This window comes from Hyperolius riggenbachi, chromosome 4, assembly GCF_040937935.1.
Source record: "Hyperolius riggenbachi isolate aHypRig1 chromosome 4, aHypRig1.pri, whole genome shotgun sequence".
Lineage (NCBI taxonomy): Eukaryota > Metazoa > Chordata > Amphibia > Anura > Hyperoliidae > Hyperolius > Hyperolius riggenbachi.
The window spans coordinates 416,240,767-416,262,885 of NC_090649.1; positions in this window are offsets into that span (position 1 = coordinate 416,240,767).

Consider the following 22,119-nt stretch of genomic DNA (forward strand, 5'->3'; position numbering starts at 1 on the left):
ACTTGAACTGGAGGCCCTAGCGCTAAAAGACGAGAGTGCTATCCACTATGCCGCTCTTGTGTTGACCTGTCATAAGTACTAAACCAGCGATGGTCACAATAAACCCACTGGTTGCCAGATAATAAAGCTCTGACATATGATGATAATATGGAAATTTTCTTTGAAAAAAAAAAGTACCTTATCACTTTGTGTTACATAGACATTAATAGAGTCTAGTGTTATTTCTTTATCAAACATATGTTGATCTGCTATTTTAAATGCTGCACTTTCATGATAACTTAATCACAGACATTGTTTATAGTAAAATTCTTCTAAATAAACAGTGAGAACAACGAGCTCAATAAAAAAAAAAAAACAGTTTTGAAATTGAATGAAGTGGTCATTTCAATAACATAATAAAATTTGGAACACATTTTACCAATAGATGCAGATGCATACATTTTCCTTGTAATGTTCAGTATTAAAAGAACGTAATTGACCCCAAAAAGCTAAATAGGCCATACGTCATGGCAGCTCACATACCCAAACTATTTTTTTAAGTAAGCAACCTTTTAATATACATTTTAATACATACTTTTGGGGGAAATATTGTTGGAGTGTGTGTACTAAAAATGCTGTGTTCAGTGCCAGATTTTAGTTTGCATTGCTATTAAAAAAAAAAAAAAAAAAATGTTCTCTTTGTATATTTTGTTTTGCTACTTTTTTTTCAAACTATGATGTCAACTGTAACTCACCCTGAGAAAGTCACAATTAAGCACATGATAAACAGTTGGGTGTATTGTACCTGAGCTTAGTGTGTGTACAGCTACCCGATGCCTCAGCAAAAGATACAGCAAATGATGGTGGAGCACAGTGTTCTGCTGCTTATCCCACCCACCAGAGGTTGCAATCGCTGAAATGTCCTCCCTCCCCTCAGCAGCAGATTGCATCATGAGATTTTAGATCCCTGTTGATGACAATCATTCTTCAGGTGTGTGTAGCTTTATTCTGCTTTAAAGGATACCCGAAGTGACATGCGACATGATGAGATAGACAAGTGTATGTACAGTGCCTAGCACACAAAAAACTATGATGTGTTCCTTTTTTTTCTCTCTGCCTGAAAGAGTTAAACATCAGGTATGCGAATGACAGTTTCTGTCTGGGTTGAAACTGGGAATTTCTTATCAGTGAGGGTCACATTGTAGTCACTTCCTGTCTGAGTCAGGGCTGAGTCAGCCATTTACTTACCTGATATTTAACTCTTTCAGACAGATAAAGAAAAAAAGGAACACAGCCTAGTTATTTGTGTGCTAGGCACTGTACATACCCATGTCTATCTCATCATGTCACACGTCACTTCAGGTATCCTTTAATGTATTTATCTATCAACTAAACAAGACAATACTACGTGAGATACCATAAAAAATGGACATTAGCATTTGGCTTAATTGAAAAAAAGCCTTATAAAGGACCTCTGATACACTGAGCTTTTACAAACAGATGTGGTGGCTGTTCTTAGTACATTAACATTCTATACATTCATTGAAAGGTGGGCTGTATTCACATACACGGAGTGTCATTTGTTGAACAGTTAGCTAAATTTGGATGTGCAGAATAGTCATTATTTTTACTGAAGGAATAAAGGCACTAATTACTTACAGACAAGATACTTAGCACAAACAGATAAGCTTCAAAATGAAAAATTCTCCGTTTCATGCTAATTATGTTCTCTGCCTTGTTTTCATAGTCTGATAATTTGAGGCTTTAAAATCGCCAGGAAGCCATTAATTGGAATTCTTCAATAAAAAAAAATAAATTGCATGGAAGTGGAAGATGAGTTGTGAAGGCAAACGCTCATTGCATTGCACAGTAAATATTCTAATTTTGCTATTTATGAATTATTTGCACTTGCTTAAAAGGATATTGTGATTTTCTTAGATGTTCTCATCAACATGAGCTAATAATACACTTTGCAATTCCGTGTGGTTACGGCTCCCATGTGTGCACTTTACCTGATCCTTTGGCTATAACATTTTATGAATCACCAGCCACCTGTGCTGCAGTCAGTCACTACCTCCCCGTATCATGGTCATTCTGAGAAAAGTAACAGAAGTCTTGTATAATTCTATTTGGACATTGCCCAACATATGGTGGCATTTAGGCTATAAACAAGAAATGTTATGGAGGAAGATCATGCACAAGCAAATGTCACATATATTCAGGGCCGGATTTACCATAAGGCACTGTAGGCACGTGCCTACAGGCGTCTGAGGAATGAAAAGGCAGCTCACTCCCCTCCCTAAGTGCACCCTCCTGCCTTATCTATGCAGAGTCCCGAGCGCAGTGTAAAAGAGAAGTTACTCACCCTGCTCTCGGTATTCCACTGACCAGATCTCTCTTCAGTTGGGGGCACCTCTAGCTACTTAATGCTGAGGGTACCTCTGGCTTCCCAATATTAAGTGGCACCTGTAGCTACCTATGATGAGCAAGGGAAGTAAGGGAGAAGTGACAGCTGGGACAGGCAGACCACTTGCGGTGCGGTACGGCAGGGGTTTGCAGGTTCATGGAGGGCGGAGTCTGGGGTGCCAGGACATCTGTGCCTATAGGCTCTTGTGATGTAAATCTGGGCTTGCATATATTGATCCTCCATTAAGCAAACCTTAGCTTAACACAAACGTAAAACAAATCAGGAGGATTCTCAGTGGTATGTTTATAGACCAATGAGGGGGCCTTGGAGGTCTATTTGAAGATGCGTTTTCCTCAGCTATACTTAGTAGCATTGTCCTGGACGCTCCACCGCTGGCTCCCACTGTCCTCCCCACCTGCCCACACCTATCACATCCACCCATGCTGGCACCTAGTGCACCTACAAGTGCTCTAGGTGCCAGCATGGATGGGGTGAAAGGTTTGGGGCTGGGGAGGACAGCGGCAGCCCACGGTGCAACACTGGGGAGAGGCAGGGCTCTCGGCTATACTAAGTATAGCTGAGAGCAGCAGCGGGAAGTGTCATGTGTGGCAGCAGTCGGCGTAAATGCAATCAAGGTATCTAGAGGATATGGGCATGGGACTTTTTCAAGGATTTTGGTGTGGGAACTTTTTTTTAAGGCTAAGTATGCATGGTTAATTAAAGGATAACCGTAGTGAGAGGTATATGGAGGCTGCCACATTTACTTCCTTTTCAGCAATACCAGTTGCCTTACTGTCCTCTGTCTCCAATACTTTTATCTATAAACCCTAAACAAGCATGCAGCAGATCAGGTGTTGCTAACATTATTGTCAGATCTGACAAGATTAGCTGTATCCTTGTTTCTGGTCTGATTCAGACACTACTGCAATCAAATAGATCAGCAGGGCTGCCAGGCAACTTGTATAGCGTAAAAGGAAATAAATATGGCAGCCTCCATATATTTTCACTATAAATGTCCTTTAAGAACATTAAAGTATTTTTTTCATGCTTTCATTTTTATTTCAATTTAACCCTTTGGGGAAATAGGTAAGGGGTACTTTGTACCCTTATACTTATTTCACCTGGAGAGGGGGCTGGTATCTGGGGGCCCCCTTCTTCACCATGAACCCACCAGGGCATCCTCAGCCCTCTCCTCCTCCATGGACTGGACAATGGCTCATGGGGAGACAGGGAGGTTTGGTCATCTCTCTCCACCAGAGCCCCTCTATAACATGGACCATGTGGGCTAGTATGGCTCAGGGTACGAAGCACCAAGTGGTTGGGGCTCTGCATTCTGGCTATCCCAGCCTCCATGAGGGACAAGGGGTTGAAGGGGTGAAAGGGGGGACCCCATGTCTTTTTTTTAATTCCCACACTTTGAACTGAAAAAAATAATACATTTATTCATTTTACTGCATTTAAATATTGACTTTTTTTCTCTAACTTCAAAATTGATTTTCTCCAAAACTAAAAGGTCTTTTTAAAAAGCTTGTATGGGGGCTCTGCTATTAATGGCTAAATTTGGCCATCAAAATGCAAAAAAAGTTAGCATATTTGAGCTTGTTTTCGCTTGTGAAAGCAGACATTTTACTTAAAAAGAATGTGAAAAGAATATCAGCATTCATAACTGGCACTGATATACAAGAAGGCAGGGCCCTGCCAATGGCTTAGAATCTACAGGGAGGAGGAAGCATAGTCTCCATTACTGCCTCTGCCCACCACTCATATATGCAGCAATCCTTCACTTTCTGTGATGTGACTTCTGGGGTTTACAATGCTGCAGATGCAGCTCTGGGGTACAGAGCACTGATTGGCATTGGAAGGGGCAAGGGAGAGGCAAGAACAGACACAGGGGAGCCAGTGAGAGGCTCTTAGTGCGGGAAAGGGGCGTTATGCAGAAGTTCCTCTCCTGCAACGGACACCCCTTCCCTATTAGTTTGTCAACAAACTGCTTGTGGTCAGGTTGGAGAGGGCTAGCATGGCACATGGGGTGGGGGCTAACAGCTACTCGGAGGACACACAGAGGCATGTCCTTCAGATGGGAACATGCCTCTGTGTCCCTTTTTTATATTAAGACCACCTTGGGTACATTTTAAAATGCTATCCTTTGAATGCAAACTGCCAGTTAGTGATCTGCCTAGGGCTTTTGTAATATACACAACCTGAGCAAATGTATTCAGGATGGTCTACTAAGCTGAGTCAGTCAGTATATCAGCAGTTGGTTGTCTCTACAAGGCTCATGCATATCAATCCAGATGTAAGGCTAAAGGAGGCCATACATCAGGGGACTTGGCATCTGATCGACCATCCAATTTGGTTATTAAAATCGGATTGAGGAGGTGACCAATTTCAGGCCGTGCACAGCGGTAATGCCAATAATGGTATTGGAACAAGCGGAAAATGCATTGTAACCCCTGGTGCTGTCCCCCCTAATGTAAAATGTGCCCACTCCCCGATGCCCAGTGCAGTATAGTTTACCTGTTCATGTCCATCGCTGGCTGTAGGCTCCGTCCACAATTTTAATACATGTGCCCCATGTGGCTGCTGGTGTAACATTGGTGCATGTGCGATGTCATGTGTCTATCTATATGCCGGCAACCACGTGGGGCACGTCTTTGCAGATTGCAGATGGAGCCCAGATTCAGCGATAAACAGGGTCAGGTAACATATACTGCACTGGGCACCAAGGGGCACATTTTACATTAGGTGGGACAGCGTAGGGGCAGCGAAACGGCAGAAGCGGCATTCCAGAGAGATTTCATGTTGAAATTGATCAGGAATCATCCTGCAGTGTATGGGCAGGTAACAGATCTCTCTCTGATCAGATTGGATCACAGAGAGATCTATCTCTTGGTTGATCTGCCCATATATCGTCTGATGTATAGGCACCTTAACAGACTGTTAGAAGTTACACATAAGCCACTAGCTAATAAGTGTTAAGCAAGTGAATGCCAGAATTCCAAATCACAGTTAGTAGCAAAAATCACTATATGCTACTCAGCACCTGATAAATATGGTTAAGGATGTTCATAACATGTGGTATGGGACATACAATTCTCATACTGTACAGTTGGTTCGTGTGCAGAAAGATGGAATGGGACATACATCGGCAATTCTTGTATTGCACAACAGCAGGAAATGGCTGCTCTTCCAAATGCAGGCTGCACCCGAATTGACCAGCGGTATAGATGTGCAGAGCCCAATACACGGGCAGTTACACGACTTGTATTCAAAACAGATGCAACGAATGGAGGACTTTAGCTTCCAAAAACAGTTTGCATGCAGATTCTTTCGTTCTAGACTCTTTCACCACATTGAGTGGATCCCGCGGAAGAGACCTAACCTTTAACCTAACCTCTAACTAACAATTAAAGACATAGGGCCTGATTTATTAAGCTGCGCTGCTAAAGCGGTGCAGCTTAATTGCGGTAGTGTGTGCTATGCACACCTTACATAGCAGGGCTGGCTGCTATGTAGGAGCTAGTGTTGGGCGAACAGTGTTCGCCACTGTTCGGGTTCTGCAGAACATCACCCTATTCGGGTGATGTTCGAGTTCGGCCGAACACCTGGTGGTGTTCGGCCAAACTGTTCGGGTTCGCCCGAACGGCTCAATGCCTGGCCGAACAGGGCCCCTGTTCGGCCGAACAGGGCCCTGTTCGGCCGAATACGGCCCCCCTATGGGGTCGCAGGCATAAGGGGGGAGCATGCCCCGATCGCGGGGGGGTCGGAAATTCCCCCCACCCCCTCCGCTAGCGCTCCCCCCTCTGCCCGCTTCCCCATACAAAAGTTTAAGGAAAGTAAAATAGTACCGGTGGTAGTGGCTGGCAGTGGCACTGTGAAGTGAGTGAGGAGGAGGAGTCCGGAGAGTGGCGCGTTGAGGGAGGCCAGGCAGCGGGCGGTTCAGCGGTAGTACCCTTGTGGTACTTCCGCTCTTTCTCTGACCTCACGTCCTCTGCGTGATGACGCATATGAGGGTACGCGTGACGCGTACCCTCGTATGCAGAGGACGTGAGGTCAGAGAAAGGGCGGAAGTACCACAAGGGTACTACCGCTGAACCGCCCGCTGCCCGGCCTCCCTCAACGCGTCACTCTCCGGACTCCTCCTCCTCACTCACTTCACAGTGCCACTGCCAGCCACTACCACCGGTACTATTTTACTTTCCTTAAGCTTTTGTATGGGGAAGCGGGCAGAGGGGAGAGCGCTAGCGGAGGGGGTGGGGGGAATTTCCGACCCCCCCCCGCGATCGGGGCATGCTTCCCCCTTATGCCTGCAACCCCATAGGGCCCCCAAAATCGGGATGTTCGGGGAGTTCGGGGTTCTGCCCGAACATGCCGAACATCGCGGCCATGTTGGGTGAACGTTCCCGAACCCGAACATCCAGGTGTTCGCCCAACACTAGTAGGAGCGCGTCTTCCCTTAGTTACACACATTGCTTCATTAGCAATGCGCGTAACATTAACTGCAGACAGTCCTGCTCCTGTGAAGTATTGTTACCGTGATACTTCACTCGCGGCCGCTACTGTGTCAACTTACATTGTTACAATTATGTAAAATAACACAGTAGCTGCCGCGAGTGAAGCATCGCGGTAACAATACTTCACAGGAGCAGGACCGCCTGCAGTTATTGTTAGGTGCATTGCTAAGGAAGCAATGCGTGTGATTAAGGGAAGGCGCACTCCTTACATTGCAGCGAGCGCTGCTATGTAAGGTGTGCATAGTGCACACTACTGCATATTAAGCTGCCTTAACAGCGCAGCTTGATGAATCAGGCCCTTCATGTAAGCCTGGGGCAGCTAGCCATAAAATGGTGTACACATTTTCTAGAGAACAGCAAAAAATTGGCAGCGCTCCTAATCAGGCTGCAACTGAAATGGAACCAACAGAAGTGTGCATCAACCCCCCCCCCCCCCCCCGAGACTTAAATACACACCTTGATTACAAATCAGATGCAAACTATGCACTAAACCCTAAACTGGATACATTGAATGCAAACTGATACACATGAATGCAGCTAACTACAAGTTGACTTACATTTTTGTACAACAGGAGGAAATGGCAGTGCTTCCAAATGCTGCAGTCTACCTATATTGGGGGCACCTATATCTGGCTACCTATATTGGGGGCAACTATACCTGGCTACCTATACTGGAGGTACCTATACCTGGCTAACTATACTGGTAGGATTCATCTGGCTACTTAACCACCTCGGCGTTCTGATTCCCAAGGATTTCTGTGCAAAAAGCGGTACATTTAATTTTCAGCACCTTTTTTCCTGTAACTTACCAAAATGAGCCAAGCAAGAGTTTAGTATACATTCTGAGTATAATAAAAGTGTCAAACACTAATTCTTGTCAAAAATAAAATAACATTTATTAATAACTAACTGAAATACCTTGCATTTTTCCTCAATGCAGAAATATAAAGAAAATGCAGAAATAAATAAATCAATACAGAAATAAATAAATGAAGGCAGAAACAAAATTATACAGGGTACAAGTATACCTTAGAACACTTCTTTAGTGTGGTAGATCTTGAAGCATGGTAATGCGCAAAGTGGCACGTCACAATCTGGGCAGTAAGTGCGGGTCTCTTTCCGCATCTTTTTGCCATCCTTGTCCTTCTTATTGCAGCAAACAACGCACCTTCTTGTAGGGTTTGCTTTCTGTGGGGTCGGTGGCAAGTACTCCACAAAGTGTCTCCCTGAAAGCCGTGCCGGATTCACGACATATGATGCCCTGCGCCCCGGTCTAGATGTTGACTCTGGTGGGGGGTACTTCATGCAGATTGCTTCCGTCAGCTGCCAGACAAAGTCATGGTGGGGTACAGGCCTTACACAGCTTTTCTTGTAGAGCACATAGCCATTCCACAAACACTGCTCAAGTAAGTGGCGGAAATTTTTTTTATAATATTTCCGCTGCTGCTTGCGGACAGCCGGATAGAAAGTCATGGCTCCATCAGCCCTGTCCACACCCCCCATAGTGTTGTTGTAATCCAGTATGGCTTTGGGTTTATCCACCTCCTGTTTACTCCTGTTGGTGGTGCGGACAGTCTCGGCATTATGAATAGTGCTGAGGACACATACATCACGTTTGTCCTTCCACCTTAGAGCCATCATTTTGCCTTTCTGCCAGGCAACGACCTCCCCCTTTTTCAGCTTCCTGGCAGAAAAGGCCGGCGGCAGATTCCGACGGTTAGCCCTCAAGGTACCATAGGCATCGGTTTTATGCTGGACCAGGTAATCAAAAAGTTCAGGGGAGCTGTAGAAATTGTCTGTCGTCAGGCAGTACCCCTGATCCAGCAATGGCTCAATTAGGGTTAGGACAGAGGAGGTGGCACACCCAAACTGGCTGAACTGAGGGGCAAATTTGGTGCCTTTGCCCGTGTAAATTACAGAGTTCCAGATGTACCCGGAGTTGGCCTCACATAACATAAACGACTTCACCCCAAAGCGTGCCCTTTTTGATGCAATAAATTGCACCCAGCTCAGTCTCCCCTTATATGCCATGAGGCTTTCGTCAACCGTGATGTCGCGATCTGGAACATACACAGCCTTGAAGTTCGCAACAATCATCTGGTATATGTCCCAAATTTTTTTCAGCTTGGGTGCGGGATGGGTGGCCTCATCAAACTCCTCGTTGTTTCCGAAGTGCAAATACTTCATGATGAGGGTATACCGTGGCTCGGACATAACAGATCCAAAGAAGGGCGTACTGAGGATCTTATTAGTGGTCCAGTACCACTTCTGCAGCGGCTTACCAACAACTCCCTGGAGGATGACGAGCCCCAGGAACACCCAGATGTCGTTGCTGGTCACAGGTTCCCACTTCCTGCTCCGCGAGAACCTGGGTAGAGAAGATTCCTGCTGATGTTGCGCTGCATAGCGATTCGTCTCCTCAACGATCTTGCGGATGACGTCATCAGTCAGGAAGAGCTCCAGAAAGGACAGCGGACTCTCGTCGCACGCGATCTTCTGCCCGGGTGCCCCTGTGAAGGGGAACCTGGGTGGCGGAGCTTGAGTGGGGCTCCCCAGCTCACACCAGGTGCGTGCGACCGTCACTGGCTCCTCGGCTTCCTCATCACTGGTCTCCGTCTCCGAAGACAGGTTACCGGGAACCTCGCTGTCTGTCGATTCCTCTAGGAGCTCGTCTTCGCTGTCGCTTGCCTCGAGGACATCCAGCAACTCCTCGTCACGCACACGCCTCCGGGAGGACGAGGCCATGACCCCAAGCAGGGTACGGGGTCACGGGCAGCGACAAAAAAAAACCAAAAAAAAAAAACCAGCAAAAGCAAACGCACAGGGATCACAGCGTCTTGAAAAAGACGGAAAGCAATACGCAATCTGACAGTAATATGAACGAAGCTAAGGCTGGAAAAAAGCAGTAATCGCACAGAAATCGCACAGAAATCACAGATGCTAGCTGACTAACACTGGACGCTGAGGACTCTGAAAGAGGGAGAGCCAGTAACTGTTCAGGGCTTTTATTGAGAGCTGACAGGTGTTTGTGTTTGTGCAAACAACTTTTTGAATTACTGTAGCATGATTGGATTACATAGAGTTTGTTTCCCTATGTAATCCAATGATGCTGTCGCCGCGACGGACACTAGGGGGCGCAGGAGCCGGCGTCAGAGGAAGTGGCTGGGCTACGCCATCTTCCCTGACTGCCGGATCTCCGTAGGCTTGCGGAGAGAAGAGGGGAGCGGGGACCGGAGGATCGGGGGAGCCTGGGGAGCCTGGGACCGGCGATCAGAGCCCAGCAGGAGGGAGAGGGAGCCCCGCAGCAGCCGCAGCAGCACAGAGAAGGCGGCGGAAATCATGCGCTGCACAGCGGTGAGTGGGGACAGCGCTGGACGAGCTGAGCTCGTCCTAAACACTAACAGCAACTTTTTCTTGGACGAGCTCAGCTCGTCCAGAACGCTAGGGTGGTTAATACATCTCTGGCTAACCAATACTTGGGGCTGCAAACTTCCACACCACCAATAATGTACTTGAAGTTGAGCCTACGAGGGGTGCAATTTTTACACCCTTACCCTGAATGTAATATAGCCTAGAAACTGCCCTGGCCTCAGATCCTATATCTTGTGCTTTTTAGGCCTTGGTGTAACCAAGTACTGAGACAATGCCCATTCCCTCAACCAAGCAGTGATGCAACACATAGGGTGAAGACTGCTGAAGAGCATAGGGACTGAAGGAAGGCAGGAGATCTGTTAGACTTCACAGCATGTGGCTAATATGGCCAGACTTTAATTACAGTACCTGCTGTTCACATCTGTTTAATCACAGCACCTATACATGTTCTGGGTCAGTGGATGAAAGTATTAGAGACACAGGATCAGCAGGATAGCCTGGAAACTGGTTTTAAACCACTTGAGGCCCTTGGGGTTAAACCCCCCTAGTGACCAGTCCATTTTTAGTAAAATAGGCCACTGCAGATTTAAGGCCTCGCTGCAGGGTCATCCATCTCAGCACACAAGTGATCCCCCCCCTCTTTTCTCCCCACCAACAGAGCTTTCTGTTGGTGGGATCAGTTTACCTCCAGGAATGTTTATTTATTTTTTATAAATATTTATTTTATTTTTTTAAATTAAATTTCCCTATTTTTTTTATTATTTTAACAGCCTTCCCCCCCTCCCTCCATCAGCCTATCACAGCGGATCGCTCTTGTGTCCCCCAGGGCGACAGCCATGCCACGCTGTCCCTAGTACATCGCTGCCTTAGATCGCAGGTGGTGATACATGGTTATTAGACGGCGGTTTTGCCATCTAACAGTTTCCGAGCATCGATTACCACTGAGAGACCGAAGGCGGAGCAGAGATGCGTGCCCATCAGCGCGCGCTCTCCTGCAAGCCCCATAGGAAGCCATTCACGCCAATCAGCATGGAGTGGTCCTGGTGCTGACGCTGCATTCACGCCGATTGGCAAGTAGTTAAAGAGAAAAAAAGGCAGTCACTACATCCCTCTCACTATGAGGTCACATTAAATCATACCTGCATAATTTCAGAATTACAGAAAACGGTACACTATTGTAAAATAAGCTATACTGTACATCTAAATAATAATTAAAAAAAACAACATATAACACAATTTCTTTCTAGAATAAACATTTGGATCTTTATATTATGTTTTTAACAAATGCAATAAAATATGTGCAGTAAAATGAAAAGTATAAAATAAATATACACATACATTTGACTTTGCTTCTAACTATATTTTTCCTGAATCTGCCCTATAAACTTATTTCCAGGTTTGGGGGTTACAGATGATTTATCAGAAAACAATTGTGAATTGTTTCTTTGTATAAATTTAGCCCAGTTAAATAATAAAGACAATGTGATAAATAGTCTCTGGTATCCATTCTCAATTCACAGTATGACTACTTGTACTGACATTGAACATAGCCCTTTAAACAATATATTTATTTCAAAAAAGGTCGGTTGCCAGATTGCCGCATCCTTGCTAGTTTATATTAAACAAGACATAGAAAACATGGATGACACAGGATATTAAAAAAATATTAAAAAGGCAAAGCAAAACATTTTGATAATAATAAAGCCAACATAAACCCCCTTTTATTCATTAATTTATGTATTTTTAGGTGGTGGGGTATGCGTAGAACAAGAAAGGTGTGTGTGTGTGTGTGCGTGCGTGTGTGTGTGTGTGTGTGTGTGTGTGTGTGTGTGTGCGTGCGTGCGTGCGTGCGTGTGTGTGTGTGCATGCGTGTGGTGTGCGTGCATGCGTGTGTGGTGTGTGTGTGTTGGTGGTGGTGGGGAGGATAAGATATTCTCTTGTTGAGGTACACAAACAACACTTTTCCTAGAGTGGGTCAAAATAGTTGAAATTTGGCCAAGTTTTGGTCTGTCTTCCTGTCCTAATAATCCAAGGAAGCAAACCTAGATCACAACATCAAGGATCATAGCAGTATCGTGATGGAGATTGAGAAGTATGGAACCACTGACAGGCCCCAGCCAGAAATCAGCACAGCTTCCCTGCAAAAATCTGCAGGTGATCACCATGGTGGAATATTATTATTCTGGCTTGCCTTAAACAACACAAACCCTAAATGGAGCTCTGCCTACATATAATCACTTCTGTTCATGAATGTTTACATATGTATTCTGGTATGAATGTTCATGTCATTTTAAAGCTGCACTCGTGAATGTACAGCTTTATTGCCATTTTCAAACCTATAATGAGCTTTATAGTCGCTGAGGAGGCTGAGAGCCAGTAACACTTTATGCAGCCATAGTTCCATGCCAGTAAGTCTAATACAGTGACCACAAGTGTTAGAAAGAGGCAATTATACCTGATTCAATACAAATCTATTAGAAACGGATGCATAATCAGAGACAATATGGCTTAAATGCATAATTTTGTCACATGCAATCACATCATGAAAGCTAAGACTGCAAAGTCTCAGTGAAAACAAAAGTAAAGTAAATACAACTTGGTTTAATAAGCTTGCAATTCTTGCAATATCTGGTAGTTTAAAACAATTGCATGTTTATTGTTTAGCTCAATATGGCCTGTATATGAACTAAAAAGAGCAATAGCAGCAGCAGTCAGTTTAGGGAGACTAAGGGCCCTTTTACACTTAATCAGTTGCTCTCAGTTAAAACGGAAAGAAAACTGATTTTCAAAGTAAGTCCCATGTTTTCCTATGGCACCTTTTACACTTGACTTGTTTTCACTGAAATCTTCTTCCCAATGCACTGCTATGGAAAAAACGCGTACCAACGCGTATTAACGCACACTAATGCACACCAACTTATTAAGTGTAAAAGGAGCCTAAGCACCAATGGGAGGAAATACTGTTGTGTCGGCATCATAAAATTTGCTCTCAGCTGGTGATCACAATTTGTTTTGTTTCATTTTATGTTTATTTTATCTTTATTGAAAGAAAAACTCACAGCCAAATATATTCATAAAAGGCAACTTATACATAGTATTAAAACTCATAGGATGTATATCTTCTTAAAGGCTATGTACAACTACATAAAAAACTACACTTTTATTACAGAACATTTGAGGATAACTAGATACACAGCAGCACTAGCAGTGTTTATTTCTTAACCACTTTACCCCCGCGCGTACGTATTTCTCCGCCCCTTTTTCCATCCTTTAACAACCAGGGACGGAGAAATACGTACTTTCCGCGTACCCGACGCTGACCGCGCTCCCGCTCGTAAACACGCCGCCCGCCGCTAGTAAACACGCCGCCGCCCGCTCGCCCAGAGATCAATGAACGGGAAAATCCATTCCCGTTCGTTGATCTAAGCCCCGCAATGATCCGCTGCTCTCCTATGGGCAGCGCGATCATTGTGAGAAAAAACTCACGTGTCCAGCCTCCTTATTCTTCCTCCAAGCTTCCGGAAGGAAGCTTGGAGGTTGCATTAAAACAAAAAGTTACTGTGGCCATCTTGTGGCCAAATAGTAAACTACACCCTACACATTTTTCACATACAAATAATGACTTTTACACATAAAATTAACTAATTACCTCCCACACTCCCCATTTTTTTTTTTTTGTAATTAAAAAAAAATTAAAAAATTTACAATTAAAAAAAATACATAAATAGTTACCTTAGGGACTGAACTTTTTAAATATTTATGTCAAGAGGGTATAACACTGTTACTTTATAAACTATGGGCTTGTAATTAGGGATGGACGCAAAAATGAAAAAAATGCACCTTTATTTCCAAATAAAATATTGGCGCCAAACATTGTGATAGGGACATAATTTAAATGGTTTTATAACCGGGACAAAAGGGCAAATACATTTCATGGGTTTTAATTACAGTAGCATGCATTATTTAAAAACTATAATGGCCGAAAACTGAAAAATAATTATTTTTTTCCCCACATTTTTCCTATTTTCCCATTAAAACACATTTAGAAAAAAATAATTCTTGGCATAATATCCCACCTAAAGAAAGCCTAATTGGTGGCGGAAAAAACAAGATATAGTTCATTTCATTGCTATAAGTAATGATCAAGTTATAGGGGAATGAATGGAAGGAGCGCTGAAAGGTGAAAATTGCTCTGGTGCTCAGGGGGTAAAACCCCTCAGTGGTGAAGTGGTTAACGTTCACTTTTCCCAGTCAAACTAAAACAAGTATGGGTATCTCTAGCAAAGTGGGCGGGATGATATAATTACATCATAAGATCCCCTCTATTCTTAAGTTTTTCTATTGGCAGGCCAGTTAAAACCAATAACTTTCTGCCCAGCATTAGAGGAGATAAATAGGGCTTAATCCAATTCACTTTTTGCCAATGAAAAATTAACTCCTTGGAGAAAATGTAGGAGAAAAAAAAAATGGCTCTTGGGGGTTCACCGTTAGGGCCCTTTTCCACCAGCGCTGGCTGAATCGCAAAAACGCAAACCGCTAGCGATTTTACAATCGCTACGGTTTGCTTTTAAACATAGGAATCGCGGTAGGTAATTTCCACTACCGCGATTCGTTTTTTACTTGATCGCGATCACGCCGCGGAGCGACTTTTGCCGCGATTTTGCTATGCAGTGCATAGCATAGCAAAATCGCGGCCGCAAACGTCGGGGAATCGGCGGTAATTGCGATTCAGCAATCGCTAGCGTTCAGCGTGAACGCTAGCGATTGCTAGTGGAAAAGGGCCCTTAGCTGGTGTGGAGGTGTCAGTTTGCAAAAAATTATTATGCATAGTCACATGTGCCACGTAGAGCCTCCCCTTACTTTGTATGATCCTACCTCTGGCCCTATAACATGCAACATGCAACCATACAGTGTATCAACATAATCTAAACATCAGGAGCTAGTATTCTCTCATGGGACAGATCATGTTTTGAATAGCCTCACAGTGTACTACAATATACATCCGTACACACTATACAAGATACAGAACATTTATATCTGGCTTTTCTTCTGGCGGACTCAAAGCATGAGAGCTGCAGCCACTAGGATGTGCTCTATAGATAGTAGCAGTATTAGGGAGTCTTGACCAAGGTCTCCTACTGAATAGGTGCTGGCTTATTGAACAGGAACAGCCAAGATTCGAATCCCAGGTCTCCTGTGTCAGCGGCAGAGCCCTTAACCATTACACTACCCAGCCACTATACAGAGCATAAGTAGTATAAATGTTGATAGTTACAGGACATAGATAGATAGATAGAGAGAGAGAGAGAGAGAGAGCGAGAGAGAGAGAGAGAGAGAGAGAGAGAGAGAGAGAGAGCACTGGAATTAACCCTTGCCACTGGACTATGCAATCGAAGCAAAAATGAAAAAAAACAAAACTTTATTGAATTAAAATGAAACATAGTTAAACGTGTGTTTTCTAATACTAAACAAATAAAGAAGTAAATACAGAATACAAACGAGCAAAACAATCAAAAAAGAAGGCACCCCTGCTGATCTTTTTTTTTTTTTTCATAAGATTCCTGACTGTCATGCTGATCCTGTCTCTAGAAGTAATTTATCTAGAACATGTCAACAGGTCAAATGATTAGATTGTCCTCTGACATTTCTGCCTGTTTATCCCTGAGGGCTTGTTTCCACTGTTGCGACGCGATTTCGGCCGCATTCCGACGCTTGTAAAAACGCATGCGGATGCGTTTCCACATGCGTTTTTACCCGCGATTTCGCCTGCGATTTCGCATGGCAGGGTGCCATGCGAAATTAACCATGACACTGCCAGGGCTAAATAAAATTGAAAAAGGTGCGAAATCGCACGCGAAATCGCGGGTAAAAACGCATGTAACAAACGCATGCGTTTTTACTATTAAATACATTAGCGGCGATTCACACGGATTCCCGACGCAGGCGAAATCGTTGGCTCTTTTGTGCGTTTTTTTCACGCTGAAAAAAACGCACCTCAACAACGCTACAGTGGAAACAGGCCCATCCACTTGTATTACATGTGCGGATCTGCATACGTTGGACGCATGCAGATTCGCGATAGTGGAAACGAGCCCTAAAACTACCGCCATCAAGCTCCTAGCCTAGCATTTTCTGAAGGAGAACAGTCAACCATAGGGGCTTTATATATTTATCATGACAGGTACACTTTAAAGCATCAGAACAATATAGTACAGGGACAAATTTAAAAACAAGTGATGTAAAGCCCTGCATTATTATATTGAACATCAGCCTTTCTCTGCTCACACCTGTGATCAAGATGCTACAAACTTTACACTTTGAAAGACAGAAAAAATAGCAAACTCTACCAGCCACAAATGTATAAATGACTACTGCCATTAAGAGGTTAAATGCGTGTTTATCATTGAACACTGTCTCGTAATTCACTATAGCATTTGTTGGTTCATTTTGTGCTCCCATGAGCCATGTATATATACTCGTGGACAGGAGGTTTTCCTATCTGGGTCACAAGTTTGCTGGAGGTCATTGAAAGGCTACAAAATAGAGCATGGCTAATTTTGAAGTTGCAGAAATTTTTCTCACATGCATTAAACACATTTGGAAATATGAATGCCTGGATTAACTTGCAGCCTAGGATAGTAATTATTCATGGATGTTACAGCCACTCATGCACTAATGAATAATACCTTACTGAAATCAATACACGTTAAACCAGCTGACATGTTAGCACTTATAAACCATTGACAACCAAGAGAAGCTTACACTAAATGAATTTTATGTACTTGTTGGTCTACTGTGTCTTTATAAAGGGTAATGATTGTCAACCATAATTGGCTTTGGAAATATGTTCTTAAAGGACCACTACTGCAAAAAATGTGCAATGTAATAGGCATGTATATAAAATGTATATTTGTTCCAGAGTAAAATGCACTATAAATTACTTTTCTCTTATGTTAATGTCATTTATAGTAGGCAGTACAAATATGACAGATCTGACAGGTTTTGGACTAGTCCATATCCCCATAGGGGATTCTCAGGGTTCTCTTTATTTTCAAAAGCACTTACCGTACGGCAGCTGATCAGTCCGACTGCCAGAATCATGTGTGGGCAGGTAGACAGGCTGGCCGGAATCTTTGTATAGATCTTTTTCATACAGTGCTTTTGTAAAGAATAAAGCAAACACTGAGAATCCCCTTTGAGCAGATGGACTAGTTCAAAAACGTCAGATCTGGGAGATATTTACTGCCTACTAAAGTTACAGCAGCATACAAGAAAAGTAATTTATAGTGCATTTTGCTAAGCATTCATGTATGCAGTAGTGAAGTCACAATATATTGATATATGTATCCCAAAAGAGACAGGTTCTTAGTATAAAACTTGAAGAACAGCCTACATAAACAACCATTCTTGGATGTAAAATGCTAAAACATATGTCAATGCAGAATCATTAATTTTACAATTTTAAATTACTACCACTACCACCACTACTACTACTACTGCTGCTGCTACTGCTGCTACTACTACTACTACTACTACTACTACTACTACTACTACTACTACTACTACTACTACTACTACTACTACTACTTCTACTACTACTACTACTACTACTACTACTACTACTACTACTACTACTACTACTAATAATAATAATAATAATACTTGTATTATTGTTTTTAATAGTATTGCTATGTTTTTCCCTACTACTTTTCATAATTATTGTTTAATTAGTAAATAGAGTTATTGGTTGTTCAAAGTATTCTTATGCTTTGAACAGTAGAGCGATACTCCCATCTACCCATCCAGCATTTTTGGTTGCAACATTTATTTGTAAAGGTAAATGTCAATTTGAGGAACAGTATGTGTAAATATTATTATGCAGTAGAATACATCAATTTGTGGAAGGGGCTACGGATATGAACAGTACAATTCTAACATGAAGTATTAAAAAAATCTGTGTTTTATAATTTAACCAAATATACACTTCACTGGGGATCTCATAGAATTGATACATAAGAACAACTTAGCTCAGAATCTTCTCATTGTTCCAGCACCCTTATAGGACTACTAAGCAAAGTACTTAAATTACACCTGAACAGAGTCGGGACAAGGTCCTTCAGCACCTAAAGCAGAAACACCAAAGTGCGCCCCTCCATCCCTCCCACCCCAGCCGTCACACACTGAATGCTATTAGACTAAGAGGCGCCCCAGGTCCCCAACCCCCCAACACCTTCATCTCTAGTTTAGTTTTCTAACATTTCTTATTTCTCTCTGCTTCAAACACAATAGGGAATGATAGCTGAGTGAGTTGTGTGCCCCCTCCTACACTGCGCCCTGAGGATGAAGCCTCCCTCACCTCTGCCTCGACATGGCCCTGCATGTGAAGCTTCGAAAAAAGGTAGGTTTGACGTTCCACATAGATTCAAACAATGAAGTTAACAGAGTTAACACAAGCACACATTTACATTTGAAAACATCCCTCAGCCCAATATCCAGGCATGTTGGCTGATGGTTAATAAAAACAGAGTCAACAAGTGTGTGACCTTCTTGCAAATCCAACTAGCCCATACGTTTTTCTACACTTATAGAGTATTTTGTAAAGTAGGGGGAAAGTGTCTCCTACCCCATGCAAGGAACTGGGTTCTTTGCCACCTTCGACACCTCAAAAGGAGGTAGCATTAATACAGAGTAGGCTGCTCAGTGCCTTAATTGTGGTGGGCACTGGGCAGGTAGCCAACTGCTGTCAGGTGAATGAGTAAAGGAGTGTTTTTGAAGTACTTATTCACACCAAACACATGCTTTACTAATGGAGCTCCACAGATCAATAACTAAGACTATACAACCTTACTTAGCAAAAAACATATAACCCCACATTTGTCTTTGGAGGCAGGAGGTGGCAAAGACCCTGCTAACCATGACAGGTGCTTTGTAGTGTTTTGTAAGATTTTCTACTTCAACACTTCAGTACAAAGTACTCCTCCAATGCTCAATGTAGGTGGCCTTGACAGCGCACTACATGCTTTATGACCCTTTTCATGCTGACTATTAACCTGCTCTCCTGGTCAGCTGGCTAGCTGGGAATTGGGATATCTACATTCTACAAGGGTAACAATTGCCTCCTTGTTTTGCCACTAGCCAAAGTATTGTTCTTTAAATGGCACGAAACGCCTCCATAGCTTAGAAGAAAACACACAAATAACAATAATAAAAAACAGAACAGATTAAATAGACACTAAAAATAAAAATAATAAAAAAAAAACGCAAAAACCGGTTGCAGAGACGAAAAATAGGAAAGGTTAAAGAATCTACAAACAATACAAAATAAATTATATATCTCTGAGCAGGTTAAATTTACAAATATTTTGATTATTATGTATTTATATAGTTCATAGTCATGTCATTAACAGTCCACCAGAGGATCTCATGGTCTAGTCCCTACAATAGGCATAGTTTAGTGCCCTTATCATGATCTAAGGCCAGTTTCCTAAAAGGTGGTGTGGTGGGGAAGAGCCAAATAACCTGTCAGTATGTTACCTGGATGTGGGAGGAATTTGAAGTTCCAGGCGATAACCTACAAAAACACAGAGAGCACATACAGATTCCATGCAGATAGTGTCCTGGCCAGGAAGGATCAGAACTAGGGACCACAGAATTATGAGGTAAGAATGTTGTCTACTACACTACCATACCGCCCTGTCTTTTAGTGAATATGCCCCGCTGATACCTAAATAAAGCAGATGAAACTCTTTTTGACTAAGGAACACTCCTGAATGCAGGGAATACATAAATTCAATAGTTCAAGATTTGACAATGTGGGAGCTGAAACCACACACACAAAAATTACTCTCCTAGCACAGTAAAAAATGTAAGAAGAGATTTGAATCTTTTAATACAAAATACTATGGTATTCTAGATTCAATATTTTCACCAATATATTGTATAACAAGCCGAGCATAACTATGAAGTAGATCCTAACACTCTCCCAGACCCTAACTCTTAGGGCTCTTTTACACTGCAAATCTCAAAACTCAAACGCAATGTGACTTCTATGTAATTGTATTGCAATTTTCACTCCATGCTAGGAACACAAGGAAAAAACTCAGAAAAAAATGCAGCATGCAGGACTTTTGCACTTTTGCTTCCTGTAATTTTCTTCATTTTGCTAATGTCCTTGCATTTTGTGATTTGCATGTAATTGGAAAATGCAACAAAACTGCATGTAGTAAAAAACAGCCCTGAAGGTGCCCAATAATAGTATAGTTTCTATGAACAAATCTTTATTTGGTTGATTTAGTTAATTGGAAGTAAGCAATTGGAAATGATCATATTTATCCAACAACGGAACAATTTTATGTAAGATACAATCAGATATAATCATTAAAATCGGGAAGGAGACAGTTAGCACCTTTTTATCTTTACCCTAGTGGTTTAACACATTGTGCATTGTAACATTATGGTTTCCTTTTTCATAAGGGCCACATATGTACCATATTTTTCGGACTATAAGATGCTCTGGACTATAAGACGCGCCTAGGTTTAGAGGGCAAAAAACAGGGGAAAAAAATACTTTTACGCCCAGTTAATGTATCTTTCTCCTTCCCCCCTTGGTGTCCTCCTCCTGTCCCCCTTTGGTGTGCTCCTCCTCCTGTCCCGCTTTGTGTCCTCCTAATGTCCCCCTTTTTGTCCTCCTAATGTCCCCCTTTGTGGCTTCCTAGTGTCCGCCTGTGTGTTCTCCTGATGTCCTCCTTTGTGGCCTCCCAATGTGCCCTTTGATGGCCTCGTAATGCCCCCCTCCATGTCCTCTGTGTCCTCCTGCCCTGTCCCCCTGTATAAATCTAATTAGCAGCAGCTGCTATCACTTACCTCATCCTGCGACCCTGCAGTGATCAGCTGCTGTCCCCCTTGGGTCCTCGGTGTCCTCCTCCATGTCCCCGGTGTCCCAGGAAGTGCCGGCACTAGGGGGAAGGAGTAAGAGAGACAAGCAGCTTATCCTAGATGAGTGATCCCTGCTGCTGCCGCTGCTACTTACATTTATAGAGGGGGAGCAGCTTTTCATTTCGGGCTCCAAGGTGAATGACAGTGGCTTCCTCTAATTATATTTATACAGGGACAGTGCAGGAGGGCACTGGGGAGTGCAGGGACTCCTAGACATCACAGCGGGTCGTGGTTTGTATCAGCGGGCGATCGTATGTCGGGGACTTCCTGTATTTGGACTATAAGAAACAAACACAATTGCTAACTTCCAGTCAGAGCAATATCCTGCCTCTATCTGGCCAGCAGACGCTAGTCAGCCAATCAGGTGCACTGTCATACACCCTTTGCCTGCTGTACCATACCTAGCAGGAATTACATAGATTAGCATTCAGGTGGGAGGCTTTGGTTGGACGCAATCATGAATTGCGTCGTTTACAGGGACGCCCCGTGTAGGCACATCTCCCACACGGTCCCCTCCCTAACCACTCACCTGTCAACCGCATCCTAGAAGCTGCAAAAAAGAAATTTAAAATCACAAACACTGGTCCACATGACAGCCCAGGGGCCCCAGGTCTCTCTCACTCACTGGGGCCCCCAAACCACCATGCGACACCTAGAGGGAGGTGCGGGCAAGCCCTGGACCTCTCACCTCCAGGGAACTCACCCCACCACCTCTAAACTGAATGCCAACTGCAACAAACACAATTGCTAACTTCCAGTCAGAGCAATATCCTGCCTCTATCTGGCCAGCAGACGCCAGTCAGCCAATCAGGTGCACTGTCATACACCCTTTGCCTGCTGTACCATAGCTAGCAGGAATTACATAGATTAGCATTCAGGTGGGAGGCTTTGGTTGGACGCAATCGTGAATTG